The sequence below is a fragment of the Orcinus orca genome, chromosome 9, assembly GCF_937001465.1.
Source record: "Orcinus orca chromosome 9, mOrcOrc1.1, whole genome shotgun sequence".
NCBI lineage: Eukaryota > Metazoa > Chordata > Mammalia > Artiodactyla > Delphinidae > Orcinus > Orcinus orca.
The window spans coordinates 52,684,067-52,710,660 of NC_064567.1; the positions used below are offsets into that span (position 1 = coordinate 52,684,067).

Genomic DNA, 26,594 nt, shown 5'->3' on the forward strand with positions numbered 1-26,594 from the left:
GTGTCTCCAAAGATTGCTAGCAGAGGTTCCAAAATCTTTAAAAATAAATTAATGGGGGCTTCCCTGGTGGCGTAGTGGTTGGGAGTCCGCCTGCCGATGCAGGGGACACGGGTTCGTGCCCCGGTCCGGGAGGATCCCACGTGCTGCGGAGCGGCTGGGCCCGTGAGCCATGGCCGCTGAGCCTGCGCGTCCGGAGCCTGTGCTCCGCAGCGGGAGAGGCCGCAGCGGTGAAAGGCCCGCGTACCGCAAAAAAAAAATAAAATAAAATAAAAAATAAATTAATGTTTTTAACCAAAGTATCTGGAAGAGATGTGGAAATGAGTATTTTACCACTTTGCACACAGCCACACTTTGTAAAAAGTATTCAAATTTTGGCCCCAAATTTTCCTTCATCTTGGCTGCTGCCCAATTTTCTCTGTCTTTTAAAAATATGTCTCTCTACTTTCCCAGACTTTCTAGGTTATTTTCTGTTCCCAGAAGTATCATCATGTCCCTTCTCATAGGAATCCATCTCTCCCTTCTCTGTCCTACTTCATTCTCTAATTTTGATTCTAATCAGCTCAACAAAAGCCTGATTGGACAAAGAAGAAAGGAGCCTTTCTCCTTACAGGCAGTGGATCTGATTGCGCACATCTGCTCTTAGGTGCAGTGAAATGAGGTTCCCTCACACCCTGTCTCTTCCTCTGCACACACACACACAGACACACACACACAGACACACACACACCCACACCCACACACACACACACACAACTAAACTCTCTCAGTAGCACTCAGACAGTATAGATGGAATACCCCCATCTCTGGCACATACACACAGACATGCCTAAGTTTGTGATGGATGAGGACAGTGGCTATAGAAAGTAGAGCACAGATTCAGATATATCTTGGGGTGTACATACCCTGGAGAGGGCACCAAGTCTCATTCCTCATCTTGATCCTTGAGTCAGCTCTGTTTGTGCTACAGGGATGGTCTTGTGGAATTATACTGGAAAAACTTCACTGGGCCCCCAAATTGCTATGGGAGAGTCTAAAACTGTACCTGCCCTGAGCTCTAAGAAAATAAATAGGTTTTCTATCTCCCTTGCTTACATTTGGTATTTTCGGAGTTGCCTTATGGCTCTGTAAATATCAAAGTACCACATGAGGCATTAAAGGGATACTAGTATTAGTTCCAGTTCACTGGTATAAGAATTTATTCATTCATTAACTCAGCAAATACTTATTGAGTTCCTGTTATTTTCCGGGCACTCTTTTAATTTCTGGAAATACTGCAACAAACAAAATATATGAAACTGTCTACTCTCAGTGACCATACATTACAGTACGGAGAAACAAACAATAAGCAAACTACTTGTTAGGTGGTATACTAGTCTGAACAAATGCTGTTAAAGTCCATAAAAAAGAATGAAATAATGCCATTTGCAGCAACATAGATAGACCTAGATATAATCATACTAAGTGAAGTAAGCCAGGCAGATAAAGACAGATACCACATGATATTGCTTATATGTGGAATCTAAAAAAGAATGATGCAAATGAACTTATTTACAAAACAGAAACAGACCCACAGACATAGAAAACAAACTTATGGTTACCAAAGGGGAAAGAGGGGGGATAAATTAGGAGTTTGGGATTAATATATACACACTACTATATATAAAATAGATAACCACCAAGCACCTACTGTATAGCACAGGACACTATACTCAATATAAAGGAAAAGAACCTGACAAAAAATAGATATATATGTATGTATAACTGAATCACTTTACTGTATACCTGAAAGTAACACAATATTGTAAATCAACTATACTTCAATAAAAATAAATTTTATAAAAACTAACCAAAAAAAAAATCCAAAAGCTGGCTCAATTTCTTAGTAAGACCCAAGGCTTACATAATGCCAACAGTAATAGCTGACAGTAATATAGCTTCTGCCTCATAAAGGCACTGCCCCATATATTTTACACATATAAACTGATTTAATCTTCATGGTCACCCTAAACAGAAGATATTATGATTATTCACATTTTATAACTAGAAGAACTGCAGTAACACAGAGATTAATTAATATACCCCCAAATTTTGCCAGGATAAAGGCAAAGCCAAGATTTAAACCCAAGAAGTCTATTTCCAGAAAACATTCCTGAAAGCGTCTTGATGTTGAGGGCCACATACTCCAAACTGTTGTGACATGCTGTAAATATACCACATTGGAGAGTGGAGTCCATATGTGTGGTTTATCTTAAAGCTAGCATTTCCAAAGGTCATTCATACACCTGTTACGGTTCATGGAAAAATCTTCGTGGCAAAAAGAGAAAGTTATTGACAATTCATAATTGTTTTATAAAGCTAATTTAGATAATAAATGAATCTCTTAGGATCAAGAATCCTTTGGGAATTAGATATAAAAAACTATTATTTTTAATTTATTTTATTGAAGTATAGTTGATTTACAATGTTATGTTAATTTCTGCTATACAGCAAGTGATTCCGTTATATATACATTCATTTCATATTCTTGTCCATCATGGTTTATCACAGGATATTGAATATAGTTCCCTGTGCTATACAGTAGGACCTTATTGTTTATCCGTTCTTTTTTGTTAATTTTTATTGGAGTATAGTTGCTTAACAATGTGTTAGTTTCTAATGTATAGCAAAGTGAATCAGCTATACGTATACATACATCCTCTCTTTTTTGGATTTCCTTCCCATTTAGGTCACCACAGAGCACTGAGTAGAGTTCCCTGAGCTATAGAGTAGGTTCTCATTAGTTATCTATTTTATACATAGTATCAGTAGTGTATATATGTCGATCCCAGTCTTCAAATTTATCCCATCCTCCTGTCCCCCCTTGGTGTCCATTCATTTGTTCTCTACGTCTGTGTCTCTATTTCTGCTTTGCAAAAAAGATCATCTGTACCATTTTTCTAGATTCCACATATACACATTAATATACGATATTTGTTTTCCTTTTTCTGATTTACTTCACTCTACCAGAGAAGACCATAATTCAAAAAGAGTCATGTACCACAATATTTATTGCAGCACTATTTACAATAGCCAGGACATGGAAGCAACCTAAATGTCCATCAGCAGAGGAATGGATAAAGAAGATGCAGCACATATATACAATGGAATATTACTCAGCCATAAAAAGGAATGAAATTGGGTCATTTGTAGAGATGTGGATGGACCTAGATATAAAGGAAACTTTCTAAAAATCTGCTTTGGGAAATATTGGCCTTGTACACCATTGGTATTCAGTTTTGTTTTCTTAAATAATAGAAATATTTATTTAATAAAAATCTTAAGCAGAAGCCCTATATGTAAAATTAAATAAAAATCAGCAGCTGAAGAGTTGCACTGACTGAAGCAAGGGCAGCAGAAGTGCACATCTCAGAGTTTACTCCGTGGCTCTCTGCCCCTGTTACTTTGGCAGCCCCTGAGATGCTTCCTCTGTACTCCTAAGTCTTTGTATACCACAGTTTGTCAAAAGACCATTACAGTTTTTCAAAATAGGTAATGCTTTGTTCTACATTTAATTTCACTGGTCTAATATAAGCTTCAATGGCCAAGTGTGAGCAATGTCTGAACCTGATAGGATGGGGCCCTGCTAGTTTCTAGCACTACAGGGACGGTCTGATCTCTTCAGACTTCCCAGGTATCCCAGCCTCAGGGCAATAGGTCACTCGGTGGCTCTAGATGCATGGTTTCCAAGTTTTCTAAATCTTCTCTTCCCCACAGTTTTCTCCATATTTAGTATTTAGTGCATTTCTCATACTACTCACAATTACCTACCAACAAAAATGACCTTGTCAAAGAATTGTTACATATAAAATCATTTCTCAAATGCTTAAAGCTTGCATTCCCCCAAGACAAAAACCAAACTCCTTAATTTGTTGTTCAAGATCTTGCAGAATCCATCCCCAGCCCAGTCTCACTGCTGTTTTGTCTCTCCCATATCTTCTGCATGAGATTTATTACTTTTTTCATGATTCCCACTCATGTCCATCTCTGTCAGGCCTTCATGCCATCCATCCTGCTATCTCAATTCTTTCTAGAATCCATTGCCCATCTTTATTTCTCCAGACTCCTATTCATCCTTTGAGTTTTCTACTCAGGATGGTATTTATAATTTCCCCAAGACAGTAATATACGAATCTTTTCTTAACACTACTGATACCAAAGAACATTGTATTCTACTCTATCAGTATTCCTGTCTGTCTCTTCCGTTAGACTGCTCACATGTTCTTGTTTGTCTAGTATATTTCTCAGTTCCCATAGCAGATTAGAACTAAAGTTTTAGAAAATTAATCAATGCATTTTTCATAACTTTTATTATGTTTGTTCCAGTGTATCTACAAAGCCTCAAAAATATCTGAAAAAATAGGTTTGATTTAAAAAGCAGACAATATTTGTTGGCATGGAAGTTTTCAAATGATAAGCTAAATGTTGAAATTTTCTCTTGGTTACTTTTAATGTTACTAGTGTAGACTTTGGCTGCTTTTTTGTTAGCTAAAACTTCAACTAAGATATTATTGTATTTATTCAGATTGTGTTTGACTCAAAGTGTATACTTCAGGAGTCTTCCATAGAAATGTTCCTATCTTTAACACCATCCTTCAAGAATAATGATTCTATTTAGAGATCTTCCCTGCTTTATTGGTTCATCACATATTTATTTGTTGCTACAGTTTCTTAAAAACACTCAAATTGTTTTTGCTTTGTTTTAGTCACATTCATTTATTTTTATCACATTCATTAGTATAATAACGTTTACATATGAGATGAGTATAAAAACTTATCCTCTTCATCAGTTTCCTGCAGATCCATTTTGCATAGAGAAGAAACAAATTATAAAAATTAATTCCAGGCTATATGCCAGCTTCCAGATTGAAATCAGTTAACACAGATGAAGAAACAACTGATGGTCTGGACTAGATTGTTTGATTTTGTTGTTGCTAATGTCATTTGTTTTGTTTTGTTTTCTGGAAGAAAAATGAATGCTAAGTGATGACTAGTCCTTCAAGAGCTTCAAATTTCCAGAGATCCTGGCATATCACCTGCTTTTCTATTGCTATGGTCCTATTCTCCCTGTACCCACAGGTGTGTAAACAACATGAGAAATAATGAGAGGGAAGATAGAGGTGTCATAGAAGGAAGGTCCTTGATTTGCACATGGGAAAATAGATAAACAAAGATGAAATTAAGTGGTTAGAAAATTGAACCTTTGTTATAAAATATTATTATAAGTAGTTATGAACTTTAAGTCACACATGAAATACACTATAGTAATAGAGCATATAATACACATACTATCTAACTGGCAAGGAAGGTTTTAATTTTATCGAATTATATCCCAAGGAGATCCCTAGGAAAGCTTTATGAGTAGAAATCACAACTAAAATAATCCATGGTGTTGTTCCAATATCATAAAAACATGCATCTGACTCAAGATTGATTTTGTACAAAGAAACAGCCCATTGCATATTTCCTCCCTTAGACAATTCTCTCCCTAAATTACAAACACACCCACCTCCAGTTGGACTGACGGTGCCAACTCCCGGCTGGAGCCTGGTTTGGCGATTCCTTGGGCCTTTGTCCCACTTTCTTTCTTCCCTCTCAGAGAGATGCAGTATAGGCTGTCTTCACCTCATTTCTTCTGCTGGTACTTCTTATAGTTATGAAGGTACATCTTTGATAATCTTTTCTTATAAATACACATAAATTCTTTGTAACAACTCTCTACACTTTGTGTTTTCCATTTTCTGGCAGGTATCTTAGGAAATCACTTCCGGTATAAAATATTATAAAAATACCTGAATTATGAATGAAAGATAAGACTACTTTTCGTGCAAAGCATGTTACTAATGTACTCATTACATCTTCCTCCAGACTTCTCTTCTTACCATATACTCTGTCTTGATTAATGGCACCATCAGATGTGCTTTTTTTTTTTTTTTTTTTTGCGGTACTCGGGCCTCTCACTGCTGTGGCCTCTCCCGTTGCGGAGCGCAGGCTCCGGATGCGCAGGCTCAGCAGCCATGGCTCACGGGCCCAGCCGCTCCATGGCATGTGGGATCTTCCCGGACCGGGGTACGAACCCATGTCCCCTGCATTGGCAGGCGGACTCTCAACCACTGCGCCACCAGGGAAGCCCCAGATGCGCATGTTAACTTCCCCATCTCTCAAACCAGTAAAGGGGAAATCATAGAGGTTCATTCCTCCCTCACCCCAATGATAACAACCAGTAATTGAGACCAAGTGTCCATCTCTTTATCATCCCTCATATCTGAACACTCTTCCTGTTCCTCAAGAGTACTGGATTATTAACTTAGTTCTCTTGTTTTCACCATTTCAATATTTTCCTAATTGATCCTGCCTCTTTTGTTACCCCTTTCTTACCCATCCTTAAGATTGTCATCAGAGTAATGTTAAGTCAAAAATGAGATCATGCCATGCCTTTGCATACAATTCTTCATTAGCTTCCCATTCCCCTAAACTTAAATCCCATCTTCTTGGCATGGCACATGAAGCTTACTATAATTAAGTTTCTGCTTGCCTGTCCAGGCTCATTACAATCCACTCTACATCACACTCTGTGTACTCCAGCAATCTCAGAAGTCACCGTGCTGGTTTGCCCCTTCACAGATGTTTTCTCTGCATTTAATGGACTTCGTACTCTCAACCCTTGCTTTCTTTGCCTAAGCAACTATATTCTAAGAGTAATACAACACTACTTCTCATTTAATTGTTTTAATGTTGCCCTGTGTACTTACTAATGTTACTTTCTATTATTTTTTATTGCAAATATATACCCTTAGAATTGTATTCTGAGTTAAGTAGGCCTTTGTGAGCTAGCCTAGAAATCATACCATTATTTATAAAGTGTTTCAAAACAAAAGCCACAAGTTCCAAATGACTGACTGGAAAGCAAACATTTGGAACATAACCTATTTGTAATTTTGGTCCCAGTGGTTATATCACCAAATGAGGTAACAAGATCAAACCTCAGAGGAAGATTTGTTTGTTGTTAAAACATATGGTGCTGGTGATGTAGGCATGAGAGAATAAAGGAAGGTATATCTCTATTTAACTTCTTAAATTAAATGTTAAATGCTATTTACACACGATAAAAATTCTGGAAACAACAGGATTTGGCTCTAAATTTAAATAAAGTAGTAGGGGATTGACCATTAAATAAACAATGGATGGCAAATGGTAGAGCCAGGTTTCTTACTGTTGGAGTGGGAGAATATAGATAAGTAAGGGGAGAAGTATGTTTAGGGGAGAATTATACACACACACACATGCACACAAACGCACACATACATACACAGGTTAGTATACATATGTATATTATCTTGCTTTGTCATCTGCGAGGGCCTAGAAGGCAATGACACCCCAGTAGCACAGAGCATACTTAGCACCCATATCTTGGTTTCTAACATCATTCTCCAATAAAAGAAATCAAGGATCATTAGAGAAATGCCTGATGGCCTGATTCTAGGGCTGGGCAGTGGATATACAAGATATCCTGGAGCATCTATAACAAGATAGATGCTAGAAAACAAGGAAGTGCTCAAAAACAAAAACAAAAAAACATCGATGGTTGTACATCAAAGAGACACAGGAATCTAGTGAAATAGCTACCAATATCCAAAACGAGAAAAATTGGAGCAAAAAAATATAAAGAATATATAAAGTAGTATTGGATTATAACCCAAAGTATAAAATAAATATCCATGAGTCCATGATGATATAAAAAAAGTGATTGAATAAAGAAAGAAATGGGAGCATAGACAAATCTTTTGTGCAATAGAATCCCAAATAATTATGTAGATATTCAGTCCTCTAGGAAGGGGAACGTAACTGCCCACTCCTTAAGTCCAGGCTGTGCATCATGACTTTTTTTCCAGAGAGTATAATATGGAAAGGAGGGAAAAAAGAGTAAATTTACAGTAGAGAAACCTGACAGACCCTTTAGCCAGGTGAGGAAGTTTAACCTTAGCAGTGATAAACTATGTTGATAATATATACCTTTGCTATGATGTAATAAGGATGGCTGTTAACCTCTGTGGTCTTCTTCCCCAAACCCCATAACACTAACCTGATCATGGCGAAACCAGACAATTCCCAACCGAGAGACATTCTGCAAAATACCTGGACAATATGCAAAATTGTCAGGGTTATCTAAAACAAGGAAAAGTCTGAGAAACTGTTAGGACCTGAGAAAATACGATGACTAAATGTAATGTGGTATCCTGGATGAGATCCTGGAACAGAAAAGGGCATTCAGTAAGAAAATACGAATAAGCTGTGAACTTTAGTAGATCATATGTATCAATATTGGTTTATTAATTTTTACAAATGTATCGTACCAACATGATGTTAATAATACAAGAGATAGGGAAAGTCTCTTGACTACAAATTGTGTGCCTTTTCAAAGAAAATATCTTGTACCTCCCTCCTGTATTTTCTGTATAGAAATAGTGAGCTTGTATAGTGTTTTTGCATAAAGGAACTTGTATCAGATGTAAACCTTTCATCCTTTGGGAAAAACGTTGCATTAAGTTCAGCTGGCCCATCCCACTGCTAGTGTTCACACCCAGAACGTTCTCTTATGTCGTTCTTGTTCACTGGCTATTGACTGCAATTCTCTCTCATATTTAATGCTCTTGGAGTATCCTTCTGACACATTTTAGTGAACAGACACCATTATCTATCTCCCTCACGTGTTTTTTTAATCGCCTATTAACATTACCTTTACCATGCCTATCTGAACCAATACATTGTGCTTTTGGATGATAGCTCTGAATGGGAGGTTCTGAATAATACAGTTTAAATATAACAATTTAAATTTAGTAGTGTTTGAACTTTTTCCAATATAGAGAGTCTGGTTATCACAGGCTATTTACTTTAAAGCAGTAATATGGCTTTTTTTTCCTTATTATTTATATTATTTAAAACAATTACAACATAGAATGACAAAGAACAAAATGAATCAATACTCTATTAAGTAGCAAAACTGTGTGAATGGCCTCAAGGGGAATTTGAAAATCTTGACATAATGAGATATAAAATACAATTGATTGATAGGGAGCCAGGACTGAGGCCCTCACTACCATGACATTTAGGTTGGAAGATATCTGTAGTGTGCTTCCATCTGACTCAACAGATGGGCATGGTAAAAGGTGTGTACGCATGGTGTGTGCGTGTGTGTTTATATAAGCTAGACCTGCTGTAGCATATTGAATGCAACTCTTTATTAGAAATGTTCTGTATAACTTTTTATAAGCAATATATGTTTTATTGATACACATTTGGAATGCTTAAAGTATGAGCTGGAGGCCACCATCCCAAACTAGATTTGGGAGATACACTGAGGACCAATTAATCAACCATTAAATTAACATCATTTTTCATTTCTATCATCACTTATTTATTTAAAGTAGTCACCTTTTTTTGTGGTTATCATTACATCCAGTTAATAAGAGGTGTGATTGAATTTCACACATATGTTAATTTCACATCTTATTTTCTTAGCTGTGACTCAGCCTCATTAAGTCCTTCAAAGGAAATTATAACATTTCTTTGAAAGGCATGGAGTTTTATTTAAACTACAACACTACCTGATCTTTTTTTAATGAAAGAACGACAGAATCCTTATTAAGGAGGTTGCTGGTAGTTGCTTTTTGTTTTTACGTATTAACTAAAGTTCTATTTCTAAGCATAATGGTAATTCCAAATGTTTACATGTGACACACATCCCTAGAAACTTTGAGTAAAATATGACATCAACATCTGTTTTACCTTCAGGAGTGTCATGTCTACTGGCAGGAACAGCCACCCAGATGCTTGAAAGAATCACCTATGTAGAAAAAGTGTTAGGCTATATCTACGTTACAGATTTTTGCTTTAATTCATTTAAATTGTTCACAGACTGATTCTTTCAGCCATTGCTTAATGAATTCCTTCTGCCAAAACACTTCCTCTCCTACTGCATCTCTCAAAATTTGACCCATCCTTCAAGACTTAGATTAAATGCTATTTGCCATTAAGTTGATCCTAATCCTCTCAAATATGTGTGATCTCTCATCCTTAAGAATGCTGGTAACCTTTTTTTTTTTTTTTTTCTTGTGCGGTACACGGGCCTCTCACTGTTGTGGCCTCTCCGGTTGCGGAGCACAGGCTCCAGACGCGCAGGCTCAGAGGCCATGGCTCACGGGCCCAGCTGCTCCGCGGCATGTGGGATCTTCCCGGACCGGGGCACGAACCCGTGTCCCCTGCATCGGCAGGCGTACTCTCAACCACTGAGCCACCAGGGAAGCCCCTGGTAACCTTTTAATATTATCTTTTTGAGATTTTATTATAGTCTGCCTTGAATGACAGTTGTTTCTGTACATGTCTTGGTACCAATACCCTCTTTTAGCCTGTCTCTCCTGGAGAGGACTGTCTGCCCCTTTATCACCCTTAGCCTCACCTGGCACAGGCCACTACGTCCTCCAGGTAAGGTCACTGACCACAACCTTATATTTCCACCCTGTGCTGTAAACTTGTGCTCTTCCTACTCACATCCCTGCTCTGCCCCCGCCCCCCCGGTCTGTCTTCTCTAGTCCTCCTGCTTTGAGCATCTATTATTTCTAGTATGCTCCCTGTTCATCTAATGCTAGTTGGTCTTCTACTCATTTCCTATCCATAAACCTCAGAGCTTCTGGGGAGGATATTCTAATCCCACAGGGTTTTGAAGAAAATGGGGAAGTGGAATCTGCCCTTCAAAATGGAAGCATACGGGTGCCAGCTCCAAGTGTGCACGAAGAAAGATGGAAGACAGACTGGATGCAAGCATGCACGGAAAAGAATATTCCATGGACTGGAATCACAACGGGTGAGAGAGGTCATCCTCAGGAGATAAGAGCAGAGGAGGAGATGTTATTTCCAAATTTACCTAATCTTAAAAAGTACCTTGCCCACTTGTTATAAATGTAGATTCAGGAGACCCACCCTAAGCCAGGAAAATCATAGTCCCTTGAGGAAGGGGTCTAGAAGTCTGCTTTTAAGAAGTTCCAGAGTGATCCTTAAGATTGGTTAATTTTGAGAAACCCTGGATAAATTGATGGTAAGGTCACAGAGACATAAAACGTCAAGAGAACCAGCAAGCAGGAGCAATGACCTTCCTCATCCCACAATGTGGGATAATTGGACTAAAAGCAGGGGCGCAGAGCAGAGTCCTAATGCACAGAGTGCTGTGGCTTCCTGAATGAGCCTGCATTAACTCTGCTGGCCGCAAATACTTCTCAGTAAAATATGAGGAAAAAGGCTTTTACCGTAAGGCTACCAAGATTTTGTTAAATATGTTTAACCATTAAGGAAAATGTGGGAAACTGACATGTTTTCTTCTTCTGAAGCAATTATTCACTATTAGTATTTAGCCATAAATTTACTTTATTCTCTTTTCTGTTCTTAGTTTCTCAACCTATGGCAGTGGACTTGAAAACATTATTTGAATGACATATGGAGAAATCGCAAGATTTCCCTATTCGTTTTAGAGCAAAGCCAATAATTTATGTTTTAGAGACCATCAGTTTATTTTAAGAGAATCATCCTAGACTGTTCCTTACTGATAAAACTGAAACAAGCACAATTTAACTAAAAGTTCTTTATAAAAATAATACATATTTCATAATATTAGTACTAAAATGTCCCATACCAATGGCATGTCAAGTTGCTGTCCCTATATTAACCTAAAGCCTAGCACTGGAGGAAAATAATAAAATTCACTTATTCATCATGTTTTATTTAGTTTTTTCAACTGGATTTATAATCTGGACTATCGAAAGAGAAAAGTGTGGACAAGGGCAATTCATAATTAAAGAATTTGTCATAACTTGTTTTGTAGTATCTACTGATTTGATTATTACTTCTCCAATAAAGAATTCCATTTCTCATTCAGTGCACATAAAGTTAATTGTAATCAAAGCATTTTTATTGCCTTATGCTTAATATAGTTGATATTTTTCTTAGTAAAACATGAATAGCTGTTTGAAATTAAAAATAGCAGTTTTTGGAGAATGGGGGGATGAATGAATCAGTATATCAAAATGTTTTTCCTTTTCATAAAAAGCTTATTTAATTTTTAACACTCAATTCAAAAAGCTTACAAAGGGATAAGCAGAAGGGAAGTTTGGCTGTGTATATTCTGACAGTCACTTACTAAAAAACCATTTATTTCCAGATATTTTCTTTAGGCACATAATTAACATTCAACTTAGTCTAATCCCTTTGAAAGTTTGTTAACAACTATATTCTTTGTTTCATCTCTCAGTGATATGTAACAATAAAATATCTTTTTTAACTCAATGCATAAATGAGAAATCCCTTGATTATTCAATACTTTCATCATTTCCTTGAGTAAGAGTGAGAAATATGTTATTTGCTAAGAAAGAATCCAAGGTTCTAGAAGACTTTTGGAATGGCACTGTCTTTTAACACAATCCTGTTGTCCCAAGAAGACTCAAAAGGGCATCAGGGTCTGCAAAAATTGTTACTAAATATCTTCTTACCTATTCTGTCCTAATTCAAGACATTTTCTTTTTTTCCATGAGACTTTTTTAAACTTTTATTTTATATTGGAGTATAGTTGATTAACAATGTTGTGTTAGTTTCAGGTGTCCAGCAAACTGATTCAGTATACATACACATGTATCTATTCTTTTTCAAATTCTTTTCCCATTTAGGTTATTACAGAGTATTGAGCAGAGTTCCCTGTGCTATACAGTAGATCCTTGTTGGTTATCTATTTTAAATACAGCATGTCAATCCCAAACTCCCAATCTGTTCCTCCCCCGCCACCCCACCTTTCCCCCCTGGTAACCATAAGTTCATTTTCTAAGTCAGTCTGTTTCTGTTTTGTAAATAAGTGCATTTGTATATATATATATATATATATATATATTTTAGATTCCACATATAAGCAATATCATATGATATTTGTCTTTTTCTGTCTGACTTACTTCACTTAGTATGATAATCTCCAGGTCCATCCATGTTGCTGCAAATGGCAATATTTCATTCTTTTTGATGGCTGAGTAATATTTCATTGTGTATATGTATGTACCACATCATCTTTATCTGTTCCTCTGTCAGTGGAAATTTGGTTGCTTCCATGTCTTGGCTATTGTCAACAGCACTGCACTGAACATTGGGGTGCATGTATCCTTTCGAACCATGTTTTTTTCCAGATATATGCCCATGAGTGGGATTACTGGATCATATGGTAGTTCTATTTTTAGTTTTTTAAGGAACCTCAATACTGTTCTCCATAGTGACTGTACCAATTTACATTCCCAGCAACAGTGTAGGAGGGTTCCTTTTTCTCCACACCGTCTCCAGCATGTATTGTTTGTAGACTTTTTGATATGGCCATTCTGACTGGTGTGAGGTAATATCTCATTGTAGTTTTGATTTGCATTTCTCTAATAATTTGTGATGTTGAGCATCTTTTCATGTGCCTCTTGGCCATCTGTATGCCTTCTTTGGAGAAATATACGTGACATGAACAAAAAAGATAGATACGTTTTCTGGATGGTGGTGAAGGTTATCTAAATTCAAAATATACTTGTCTTAAGTTGTAGTTTCAAGAAATATAGTTTTATATTCTATGATACATATAGGTGTCTGACTAGAGGAGAGATGCATTATTAACATGGATTTTACCTTTAGGCAAGATAATTGTGATTATGATTGATTCATATTTCATGTAGAACAACAGTACATCATTAAGCAATGGATTGTAGAAGAATAATGTGAATTTGATTATTTCAGTAGATCAGTGTTTTGATCACAGTGTTTTGTAAGGTGATCCCAAGATAGATCCCCAATTTCCTGATGAAATTCTAAATGAATCTTTAAATTCTGAAAAGAAAAACAGCATGAAAAGGTATCCCCTCCAATAACTTTACTGCTTTCCCATTCATCTTGTGGACAGACTTTTTGGGAAAGAATTTCATACTTCCTGCCTTCCCTTGCTCAAGTCTCATTCACACCTCAACCCACTAGTGTGCTAAACCAGGTTTCGGTGGTAACAAAAGTCAGCTCCTAATTTGCAAAATCCAGTAGATCCTCTGTGGTCTCAACCCCCTTGTCTACTGTAGCATTACTGCTGCTGACTCAGGTCTTCTTGAAGCATTCTCTTCTTTTGTGTACATAATATTACTTCCCTTGATCCTATTTTGTCTGCTCAGTACTCTCCAGGGTTCTAGTCAAGATCTTCCTCTCTCCTTATTTTATAATCCTCTTTGTAAAAAGAAATTTTTATTGTAGTATAGTTGATTTATTGTTGTGTTAGTTTCAAGTGTACAGCAAAGTGTATAATCCTCTTCTTATACAATCACACATATGGCCATGGTCTGTATGCCAGTGACCCCTAAAACTCCACCACCAGGCTCCAAACTCTTTCCTACATTCTTGACATTTCATTTCCATCCAGTTTCTGGATATAACATCCAGGTATTTCAAGTACCAGATGACCCAAATAAATGTATTACATTTCCACACAGGCACACTCTTTCTACTTCTGAGTAATCTGTGTCTCTTTAATGGCATTACCATCCATCCGCATCTTCAAGAATGTCCATTACGTTCTTTCAGACTCCTCCCTACCACCACATTAGATTTGTCATCAATTCCAGTTCATTCTTACTCCAAAATATCTCAGGGTATAAAGTCGGCTAAGAGTCAGGATAAAATAAAATCAGTGAGCATTTGCAGTAGTGGTGGAAAAGGAAAAGGAGGGGACAGATTAGACACAATTCTCTTCCTATCTCCCCATCCTCCCCTTGATTAAAATTCAAGTATGTCTCCATATTTCTTACTGGATAATATTCAAAACTGCTAACAAGGCATAATCATATCCAATTCTTTTCCTAAATGCCCTACATTTTTTCCCCTGTTGAGTGACCTTTTATTCATGAGTATATCTTTCACTTCCATACTGCTGTGCCTTTATTCATTCCATTTTCTTCTCCTACAATGTCTTTCTCTTGTATTTTCTTCTGGAAACTCCTTCTTGTCTCCACCAATTCTTTCCCTGGAGCCTCCTGTGACAACCCACAAGTACCATTCCATCCTCTGTGCTTCCAGGATTTTGTAGGTCTCCTGTGGCCCCTTCTTCACTAGACAAAGCTTACTTCCCCATATGTCTGTCTGCAAGTTTTGACCTCTTCAAGGATGGAGACTGTTAGACACTTAGCACATATTCACCCAGAAAACAGACACTGAAATGATAAGTAAGTGAATGATTTGTTTAAAGAATATTCACATTAGGTAACTGTAGGGGAAGTTAGTTGATTCTTCAAATTCTTTTTATATCAGTAATGGCCAAACCAAATTTTCTCATGTTTAGTCACAGTTCCCTATTTTTCCTACTTCTTGTAGCATAAACTGAGTATAGCATTTGGTGTTCCCTTAGTCACATAGATCATAACAAATGGTAAAGGCTCAATAAAGAAAACTTCACTGGGAATGTGGTTGTTGTCATAAGGGGAACTACATGCTTCTATTCAGTACAGGCTGTTAGCTCTGTCATGCTAACAGTGTAAAAGCATTTGCTCGTTCAGTCAACACATGTTTACTGAAAACCTGAAACAGCTACAATATGCACAATATAAATTAAAGAAGGATGATTTATCTTGTAAAAGATGATTCCTAGTTTTTAGTCATTAAGTTCTATACAGGGAGCAATCTTCTATTGCTAACACAGTAACTGAATGAGTAAAGAGCAAGGCTCCATAGTTACTGGCTCCTGGAGCACTTTACAGGGTTCTATAGGCAATTCTCTTCTCCTTTGGTCTTTTGACGATCCTGTGAATCCAGTCATTTAAATCCTACTCTATAACACTCCTGGGAAGGGAGGGCAAATAGGAGAGAAATGCCCTTCAAACAGAAGCTCACACACTCTGGAGATACCTGAGAAAGAAAAGAAAGGAGATAAATGCGTACTTCTCTGCTCTACCTAAGCCCAGGTAAATGAAATGGGAAGAGAGCATCATTATTACTTGACATTCTACAAGGATGAATCATTTCCCACTTTCCTTTGTAAATGTGATGGAAGCAGCAAGGGGCTGATTGTGATGAGAAAGATGGATGGTCAACAACCCAGAGGGTTTCAGTTCCAGAATCTCAGCAAGCCGAGGCACAGCTTGCTGTGGCCTTGGGCAAGTCATTTCTCTTCTCTAGGATCTGAAGGTTCTCACAGTCTCTTTGCATAATGATGCAATGCATATGGTGTCCCAGAAAGCACATCCCTACTCTTGTGAATTCCATTTGCCAACTAATTCCAAGAAAGATTAGCAGGTGTACCATGAAACATCAAGGGACAATTTCTACACTGACTCAAAGAAGTGGTAGTTTAAAGAGGCCATTTCATTTGTAGACAAAGAGAAGATAAAAGCTTTTTACTCAAAAGTACTGTTACTAACTATTGTTCTTTAGATAAAGGATTTGCTGTGTCACCACGCACAATGGGCAACTTCTTTGGATGTTGGATGGATGCAAACTAGGAGTTTTAAATGTACAAATTTTATTATATATGTAAATTTAAAGCACTTCTAAGTAACTATCGTATAAATGATTTTTGAGTGTAATGTATAGATAGGGCCATACTATTTAAGTGCTTGATTTAGTTAAACTAGAAAGTAAACTTAGTAAGATTTAATGAGCTTCACAGTGAACAACAGTTTACAAATCCTATTTCAGAAATTCATATGCAAAATCTAATATCTTATAACTTGTATATTTTTTTCCACAGTAATATGTTTGCATTTCTCTCACTTTCCATATTATTGAGCACTGACTATGCTCAGGTCCGGTGTTAAGTACTTTACATGCATTGTGCATTATCTCATTTAATTATAACATAAACCAATTGAGTAGGTACAGTTTTTGTGAAAACACTTTGTAGATGACAAAAGTGATGATACAAAAGATGAAGTCCCTTGTTATAAATACTTGTGAAGGTACTGGAATCCACAACTGTTTCCCTCCAAGTGCCATGTTCTTAACGTTGCATTGACCCTGCCTTTCATGGACTTGAAAGCCCTTGTGTGATATACAGGGAGCCAAATCAACTGCAGCCTTCTCATCTCATGTTGGAGGATATCTTCAAGCTAGCTCTGTGAACAGTAAACAATTGGCTGAGAAAAAAGGAAAGTGAGCCAAATGTGTTGGGGACAATATAGTCATAAAAAAGGTAGAGGGGAAAGAGGCCAACAACTGTTAAAAAATCAGCTGACCACGCTGCTTTCTACATCAGCACAGCTGGAGTCCATGCTGAGGTAGAAGTCAGCTCAGTTCTTAAACGTGAATTCGGTCGAATTCTGAAGGAGCCTTCAGTTGTGATTTGAGGCATAGTTATTACACAAGGTCACCAATTACAATTGTTTTCACACTCCTATCCTGTACTTTTTCCACAATCCTTACCAATTTTCAGAGGCCAGGGTTGGAGTAGGCAGATGTCCCACCAGATGCATTTCAATTTCACTTGCAGAGTAACAGCTAACTGTTTCCTATCTGGGAAAGCTCTTCTAGACTACAAAAGCACAGAAAGGGTATATCTAATTTGTTCTCAGGTTCCTTAACTTCTTTAGGATGCAGCGATGTAACAGAGTTCTCCAAAGGAGAAACAGCCACGGTTGAATATGAGAATAAGTCACTGCAGAGCTAGCCCAGACATTTGATTTTAAAAAGCCCATAATGCCTTTAGTTGTTTTGCTGGACATCGTGCAGATATTTTGGAAGAGTACGCTTCACTTTGCCAGGTTCAAAATGCTCAGTGGCGTAATTTGTGATCTGGAACTTGCTGAGATGCATGTAAGAGCTGAGACGAATTGGCAGAGAGAAGGTACTGGCAACACTTTTAGATGCAATTCCTAGAAACTAAAGAGCTATATGACCAGTATACAGAATGACTTTCGATCATAGTGTTTTAGTACCAGACTGAGTCATTTAGCATCAACTCCCTCAATTTATCAGTGAAGAAACTAAGGCTCAAAGAAGTGACTTGCCTGAAGTCAAATGAGTGTCAGAATCAGAATGGAATCTAAATTTTCAGATTCAAAGCCAAGTACTATATTGAGCTTCTTGTCTCATGCTGTCTCATCAATCTACCTCTGTCTCACAAATTTAATGCAATTATTCAACTTATAAATAGTGTTCTGTTTTCATAGCCAGGATATAAATCATGTGGATGAAAACCCATTCATTAATGGTGACAATTCAGTTATATCAATTATGTTTAAACATGTGGTAGAGTCCACTCTGACTACCTGTGAATACCATAGTCTCAGAAGGAACAATTTTGTGTGGCCATTCTGAAAACGGAGTTTCATGCGTAAATTTGTATGTTCAGTTTGTCAAGTAACTAACAGGATGAGAGGGATTTTGCAACATAACGTGAAAATCAAATTCTGAATAATTTTTTAAAAAGGACATTAAAACAATTCAAAATGTGTTTTCATGTTAGGCAAGGATTGGTAGATTTGGCATTGGTAATATCTGTTTAGAGATTTTTAAGTGTATCAGGAAAAGCAAATCAATGAAAATTAAGTGATCTATAAATAACACTTAACTGTCATTAATTGAAACAGTTGATATAAAATCGACCTATTTAGGAAAGAGTGATTTTTTTTGTTTGTTTTTCTTATGAATTTCGTTATATATATTCAGAAGAATACTTTTTAAACTTTGAGCTCCCATGAATAATTTAGTCATTTTAATATGAAGTGTGATCATAAAATTAAGGAAATGCATATAGAACAGTTGAATTACACAAGGAATGCAAGTTTATATTATGAAGCTGTGGGCCTTGTTGAGTTAAATAGTTTCTGTTTGCTTTGTTGTTTTTTTTTTGCATCGTCGTTGCAAGATTATTTTGTATTACGTTAGGCTATAATTGTGTTATTCATAGGAATGAATTGTATAATCATAGTGCGGTGATGGCATTCAGGTAACCATGACTACTACTATTGTTCCATCAATTTTTGCTTTATGCAGCAGTGAATATTTTTAGTTGTTCTATTATTTGCTCTTTTAAAATTTGGAACCTAAATTATGTCACTTCTATTTTTTAAAAATCTTGCATAATTTTATATAGTGTTTCCTCCTTTTAGATACTTAGGTATGGAATACCATAAAGGAAGCTTGGGCAAGAGTCTTCTAATTTAGACAATAAATGTCTGTCAGTGAGGCCACTGTCTTCCTCATTTCCCAGGGTATAATATTTACATTTCTTAAAATTTCTTTCTAGCCTTTCTCTCCCTATAATCATTAGTTTCTTTATTATGAGAATTCTAAAAACCTTCCCTTATAGCCCATTCACAAACACCAGGCCTTCGCCACTCATACCTGGGTCATTGAGATACCCTTCTGACTGGGCTTCACACCATTCTCAACATTATTTGTGACTTAATCTCTTCCCACTAACCCCTTCTGCCTGATTCCATTCCTCCTGATTCCATTCCGAAGCAGCATCTTTTCTATTACAAAAAGTTTTCCAAAACTGGGCGTTTCTCCTAATGTCAGAGATTGTAGAACTTGATGTGAATATAAAATGAATTATTCTTTAAGTAGGGAGCATTATTGGTTTTATGGGGTGTCCTACTGGCTGGGTACAAAGCTCTGAGTGTCAGGGTACTTGGAGGCTTTGTAGTGTACATCACAGATTTTTTTGTTGTCTTTCTTTTGATAGTTATGAATTTGTTGTAAGCAAAACTCCAAGGTCAAGGGTGATCATACAGTTGAAATACTTCTGAGTGTGTAGACTGAAGTGCAAATAAACTATTGCTGTTAATTTAGATGAGGCAATTTATTTTTCTCAGTTAACAACAAAATACTCAAGAAGATAAATAAAACCCTTCATTAGTGAGGTTTTCTACTGAGGAAAACTTAGTTATTGCAGATGTAAAATACTCTATGCCTGATATGAAAACTACTCATAAATTCTAGAGCCACTAGTGCAATCTGAAAGCAGTGTTATGATCAAAGGAATAGAGTCCAGTAATCAAAAGTTATATCAAATAGTTCAAAGTCTTTACTTGCATGTCTTGAAAAGTGTGAAGTGTTTCAAAACATAACACAAATAAAATTCTCCTTTTTCCCCACAATCTCTTCCTTTGCAGATCTGCAACACTCCTCAGAAACCCACCCCTCCAACCAGATTGAGTCTTTTTTTTTTTTTCATTTTCTGCCCCAGATTTTTTATTATGTAAACACATCTGACAGTTCTCTACAAGGCATAATTCTTCTTCTTTAATTTAGGGAACAAAGAAAACTGGACTAGATATTCTCTCTGGCAGGATGAAGAAGGCGGACAACTCTGAGCAATTTCGAGTTGATTTTCAGTCATGAAAGTAAATGTTTTTGTAACTAGATTTTTGAAAGACAATTTTATAAGAACGTATACATGATGGTATAGTAGAACAGACTGCTGGAATTTGACAACAAATCCTTTGGATTTCAAGGGGGTTCAAGGCAAGAGAACTTAGTGCTAAACAAAATAATGATTTTTTTTATCACTACACAGTCTTTTCCTAATCTCCCAGATTACAACCCAGAGAGGTTTCGTTTTTGTTTTTTTTTCCTTTATTTATCATTAGACCAGTATTTCTTCTCTGCTTAATTCCCTGTATCTGAGATGCCTTTTCACATGGATAGGAGTCTCAAACAATTCATTCTTAAGACACTTTATATTTTAACTGGTCACACATATAAAAGTATCCAGCAGAATGTACAAAAATTTTATATAAATCAAGTTTGAAACCTATTCATTTTGGTCATTGTGAAGACCAATATTTTGCTTATCTGATTTTCAATCTTATATGGAATAACACTTGGGAAAATACAAAACTTTATTAAAATAATTAGTGATTATTTTATTTATAATATATAACAAAAATTACATGTGGTTGGATGCCATGACCATATCAAAATTTTCTGTTACATTCAATGTCTGTACTTACGTAAGATAAGAGTGAGATAAGAGGGAATAAAAAGTTCTAAAAACACTTCTCTGGGGCTTCCCTGGTGGCGCAGTGGTTGGGGGTCGGCCTGCCGATGCAGGGGACACGGGTTCATGCCCGGGTCTGGGAGGATCCCGCGTGCCGCGGAGCGGCTGGGCCCGTGAGCCATGGCCGCTGAGTCTGCGCGTCCGGAGCCTCTGCTCCGCGGCGGGAGGGGCCGCAGCGGTGAGAGGCCCGCGTACCGCAAAAAAAACCCAAAAAAAAAACAAAAAAAACACTTCTCTGACCCTCAAGCTCCACAAGGAAGCACCTTTTTCAGGAGAGGCTTCTCAGCTATTTGACTCACCTGAGCTCCTCTGTAAATGTAGATCTTCGGACTTTTTTTTTTTTTTTTGATTGACCACATATATTATTTCTTATGCACTAACAGTGTCACCACAGGCTATTAAACACTTTTTTGCAACTGAATGTGCCCTTCTTAATAACCGGGGCAGCCCTCCCCAGGGCCGGTGGCTTGGCCGGCTGTGGAAGCAGCTGTCTACCTCCTCTGCCTTCTGGCTGAGGGCCTCTGTGCCAAGCACGATTTTCACCATTAGATGCAACAGCTCTCATCTGGTTGCTCCTTTTGATTTCATTCCAAGCCCCAAGTCCCTTTAATTCCTTCTCAGTCTTCGCAAGAGGGAGCGGGGAGCTTGGCAGTCTTCCAAGGAAGAAGTGGCTCGTAGTGGATGGAGCATGATTTTTTTAAAGTAGGATTTTATACCAGATCTGGAAGAGGCATCCCATAATCTACTATCTATGCTAAGTGAGCCTCCATCTCTTAATTACACTTTACAAAATGTAAAAGGCATTTTACAAAATATCTCTTGTTGTTAACCTAATTTATGTTTATATTTAGTCAAGTTCACAAGGTTGGGGTGGGTATTGGGTTAGGTTTACCAGGTTCAGGAAATTCTTAAGAGGAAGTTAGTCTTTGAATGTGTTATATAAAGCTATCCATGATACAATTAAAAAATATATATATATATATGTTTTTTAAAATAAAAATATTGTAATGCTTTTAAAAATTGCAGGGACAGATGAATATTTAAAAGCTTTAAAATATTTAGAAAGAGCAGTTGTAAAGAAGGAAATAAAAAGAGACTCAGATATTACGACCTGCTAAAAAGAGAAATTTAAAGAATATAGGCAGTCAGGGATGTTGAAATAAGTTTGCTAATTCATGTAAAACTAATTACCTGCAGAGCAATAAAATGTCATGTTTTCTAGAGAAGGGAAATCAATTGTATCTTAAATGAAATTCATTTGCATTGCTATGGACAGTAATCTTTGCATGACAATCAGTTCCATTAACTTCAACTTCTACTAGTCTAGTTAATAGAAAATTAATTAAATGTACCTATCCCTATTGAATGAGAATTTCTCATTAGTTTCCCATCTCTCCTGCTCTGCACATTCTCACCTGTACCACATGACCTTACCCTCTACTTAAGAAGAAATATTGAGACCACCTGGCATACTTTCCCTCATGTATTTCTACCTCCTACTTTCAACAGGCCTCCCAGAATTCCACTCAGCCTAAGAGGGAAAGGTTTTCTCCCTCCTTCAAGGAAATCCTTCTACTCTTTTCATTCCCATCTCTTTGAGTCTATCCCAGGTTTAGCCTCTCTTTATAAGTATTTTCAACTTTCCTCTTCCAATGACTCTTTCCTTTTTACCTACGTTGAGGTTTCTCTCACATTACACATTTTTACCGAGCTCAGCTACCTTTCTTACGCTGAAGACTTTCATATGCGTGATGAACTCCTGGATGATGAGTTCCCATCCTCTCTGCTTCCACAAGGTAATTGTTTATTTCATTATTAAACTTTGGGAGTTTACGGTTCGCTTTTGCTTGCCATGTTACTAAAAAGTCCTTTCTCAAACCTTATCTTCTAGTGTCAGCATTATTTCACAATCCTGTAGTATCGGCGTCTTGATTTTCAGCTTTCTTTCTTACACCTGCGATTCGTCATTCTCCTGAACCTCTGCCTTTTCCTTGCCACTCTCTTTGCCTGGCTATGACAGCATTTATTGTAAAGATTCTACCCTTGATTCTTGATCCCTCTCTAAATATGAGCCACACTCCTAATTTCATTGTTTTAACTCTTGAGCCAAAAATATAGCTCCAGGTTGAACCTCTCAAATTCCAGTCACATAATTCCAATTGCTTACAAAAGATAAATACTTCTCATGGCAAGCTTAATATATCTGAAACTGAAAACACTTTCTCTCTTCACAAATGGAGTTCCTTTTGGACCAAACTAGTTTCAAAGAATATTAATACATTTTTCCAAATCTCATGGGAAGACTTTCATTAAATTCCATATACACAATGTTATTGAATCTTATCAGTGTTCTTGAATGTTGTTTCCCAAATTTATCCTCAGCTTCAAATCCATCACCAAATCCTTATATTAGTATTATATTTAGTGTTTTTGTGTATACACTTATTTCACTTCCCTACTAGATTATAAGCCACCTAAACAAAAGGATTGTATCTCTTGAACAGGTCAAGTAATTAATAATTAAAAATACAAATACATTGCATAACTTTATAATTTTCAAAGCACATTATTTTTTTTCTAATGTACTCTAATGGCTGAAGCTCAGAGAGGTCAAGGGGTATTGCTCAAGGTTTCAAAGGCTGTAAGAAAGAGAACAGGAAATTGTGTTGCTGAATTTGCATCCAATGCTTCTTCATAACAATATTCATCAACTACTTAGTCACGTAGAATGATATAACAGAAAAAAATTAAACCCATATTTAACTGTTAATCTAAAGCTGTCGTTACTAATTCTTTCTTAGTGTAGAAATTCTCTCTTTTTCTCTCAGCATTTAAGTAACATGAGAATTCCTGGGGTGGCACGGAGGGTTCTTGGAGCAGAAAAAGATTTGGAAAATTGAGAAGTTTCTCTACTAAATGGGCAACATTTGCTTACTGAAAATAGTCTCCACAGAAGCATTTTATAGGATCTTTTCACTCCACTCTGGAAAAGCAAAGTTTTATGAAGTGTTATTTGCTTCGTTTTCCCACCCAGAACAGTGAGAGCAGATATCCTTGCTGTAAAGAATTATTTTTACATCTTATAAAACTCTCTCGTTTAAGGGCTGCATTTCTCATCCACCATTAGGGAACGAAAGTTATTGTGTGTTTCAAACCAGAGTCTACAGCTGTTGAAAGGTCATGTAAAATTTACAGCTTTTTTAATCCCACTTTGGAACATGTTTCTTCTATAAAATGTTAGATTTTGATTGCTAAGCTTCTTCACAGGATAAGTCCAGGATGTTCTGTTGTACGGAGATAATTTATTATTGGGCAGAAGGTTTTGATAGAGTAAAAATATAGTTACTTCAGTATTTTGTCCTGATAGTAATAAGATTTTATCAGAGAAAGGTCATTTTAAATTAGTCATGCACCTGAGAGCAATTAAGAGAGAAGAAACAGGTGGGAATTAGAAAGCTCCTACTCACTATTAAAAAAGCTCTAGCTGGTGAATTTTTTACTTCAAAATGAAGCATTGAATCTACCAGCATGATCTCTCATTTTCTCATGATGGTGGACAGCTGTCATCTGTGCCCTGCGAGGGCTGTATTTATGTGGAACATACCTTCCTTTCGGCACTTAAATCTGAGAGTCTTAATTGTCAGGCTGTATCTTAGGTTTTTGTTGTTGTTTTGTTTGAAATTTATTTTTTCTTAAAATTCCAAGTTTTTGTTGAAACTCTAATTTAAATATCTTTGCTTGTTTGTGCTGTCAATGATTACCGAAGGGCCTATAGGCATGTGGGACAGTGTTTTCTATAACTTCCTAAAGGGAAGGTTTCTTGATCAGAAGTGCCTCCTTTGGAAAGAAGCTTGAGGGTTGCTTCCCTAATTCTTAGATAAGGGCACGATATCACAGAAATACTCAACTGTTCTTAACATCTACTTTTTGCTCATCAGTGAAAGAGAACATGGGATACTGCACATGAACAAAGCAAGGCAAAATTAAATAGAAGAAAACAGGCTAGATGGAGAAAGAAACTAGAAGGGAAATCTAGTGTTTTAAATAAAAATAACCCACTTTCATCCACCTTAATCCATGAAACAGATCTCACATACTCTAAGAAAAAACGGAACTGGATGGATAAATAAATATACGCAGCAAAAGAACTGACTTCCACAAATTTTTGTCGTCAAGGACAATGAGAGAAGTTAGCCATATCCACACATCAGACTTCCAAATCCGTAAATATCAAACGTCTATCACGAAAAGAATCATACAAGAATTTGGTAGGAATATTTGCTCCTTCATTTGCTGGTGTTCCTTTGCCAGTTCTACCACTTTCTTTAATAGTTGAATAGGTAGGTGGTAGCTACCTTAGGTGTTTTTTCAAATGCAATTTCCAACAGTAAACAGCATAGTATGAACTTCCCCTGTGATTCTGTCTTTCTCACTAGTGAACTTGATTGGCTCAGTTTGTTCAAACACCCAACTGAGGAAACTAAAGCCCTGTGTTTATAAGTCCCTAGTGGGAAAATGTGTTGGGATGATAGACATCTTTCCTCACTGAACATAGTGGTCAGTATGTCTTGACACAAACAGATTATCATTCCTCTGCTTCAAGGAAAATAACCTCAAGAATACTGCTTTGTTGATGATGCAGAAATGAAATAAGATCATACATGAAGTTCAGCTAAACTAATACTTAAGGTGATATTGATTAATTGATTTACAGTGATTAATTGGTATACATTGACTAATTCATCTCTACTAACCATTTCAAGGGACTTGGACATTTCACCAAATTGAGTAATTTCCCATTAGGCATGCAGTCTTGTGCAAGTCTCAGTGTCTCCTCAAAGCACTAGGTAAAGAAAAATCCGTTTGTTCACGCCAACAGCATTCAAGATTAACATAGTTTTGCATGAAAACGCATGGAAAATCAGTCCATGGAGAAGTAGTGTCCTGTACAATGCTTTTTTCATTAATTCTCTTGTCTGACCATTCTTGACTCCCACTTTAGCTGCTCCTTCCTTTTAGGCCTCAGCGCAGGTACCTAGAATTTTCTTGACTATAGCACAGCATCACTCTTGCCTCGTTGTTCATCTCACTTTCTCCCATGGAATAGGAAGTTCTAATTGGAGAATAAAGTATAATGAAACTAAGCTGATGTAGGATTCTTAACTTTGCCAAATTGTAGGCAAGACTCTGACAAGTGGAAGGTGTCTGGGGCTGCACTTTGACCCTCACTGTATGTCTTCTTTCACCCCATGACATGTCTTTAGATGCTTTTACATATTTTACATTAAAATAATGAAGACGTCTTTGCCAAGCAGGTGTAATTTTGCAGAGCTCTCGTGTCTAATATTATCCCATTGAGTAGATGAGATGTAACTTAGCCCTCATGAAACAAGACTATGAATAACCATTCATTTGTAGTTGAGAGAAAGCAGGCATAATTTCTTCTAACAGGGCCTATCCCATACTTTCCTTTGCAATATTAGATAGTCGTTTTTTTTAGGTGACAATATGTAGGGTGGGGAGG

The 26,594-nt window shown here is 36.8% G+C and overlaps 1 protein-coding gene and 1 long non-coding RNA gene across 2 annotated transcripts in view; both read left to right on the forward strand.

Annotated features, from left to right (window-relative positions):
- LOC125965390 (uncharacterized) overlaps positions 1–20,740 on the forward strand; it is a 208,018-nt gene extending 187,278 nt beyond the window's left edge. The window contains exon 3 of the long non-coding RNA XR_007479205.1: positions 20,323–20,740. This is a non-coding gene — a long non-coding RNA (uncharacterized LOC125965390). The remainder of the gene's footprint in view (positions 1–20,322) is intronic.
- Positions 1–26,594, forward strand: part of ZNF804B (zinc finger protein 804B) — a 502,144-nt gene that overhangs the window by 239,142 nt on the left and 236,408 nt on the right. The window lies entirely within an intron of this gene.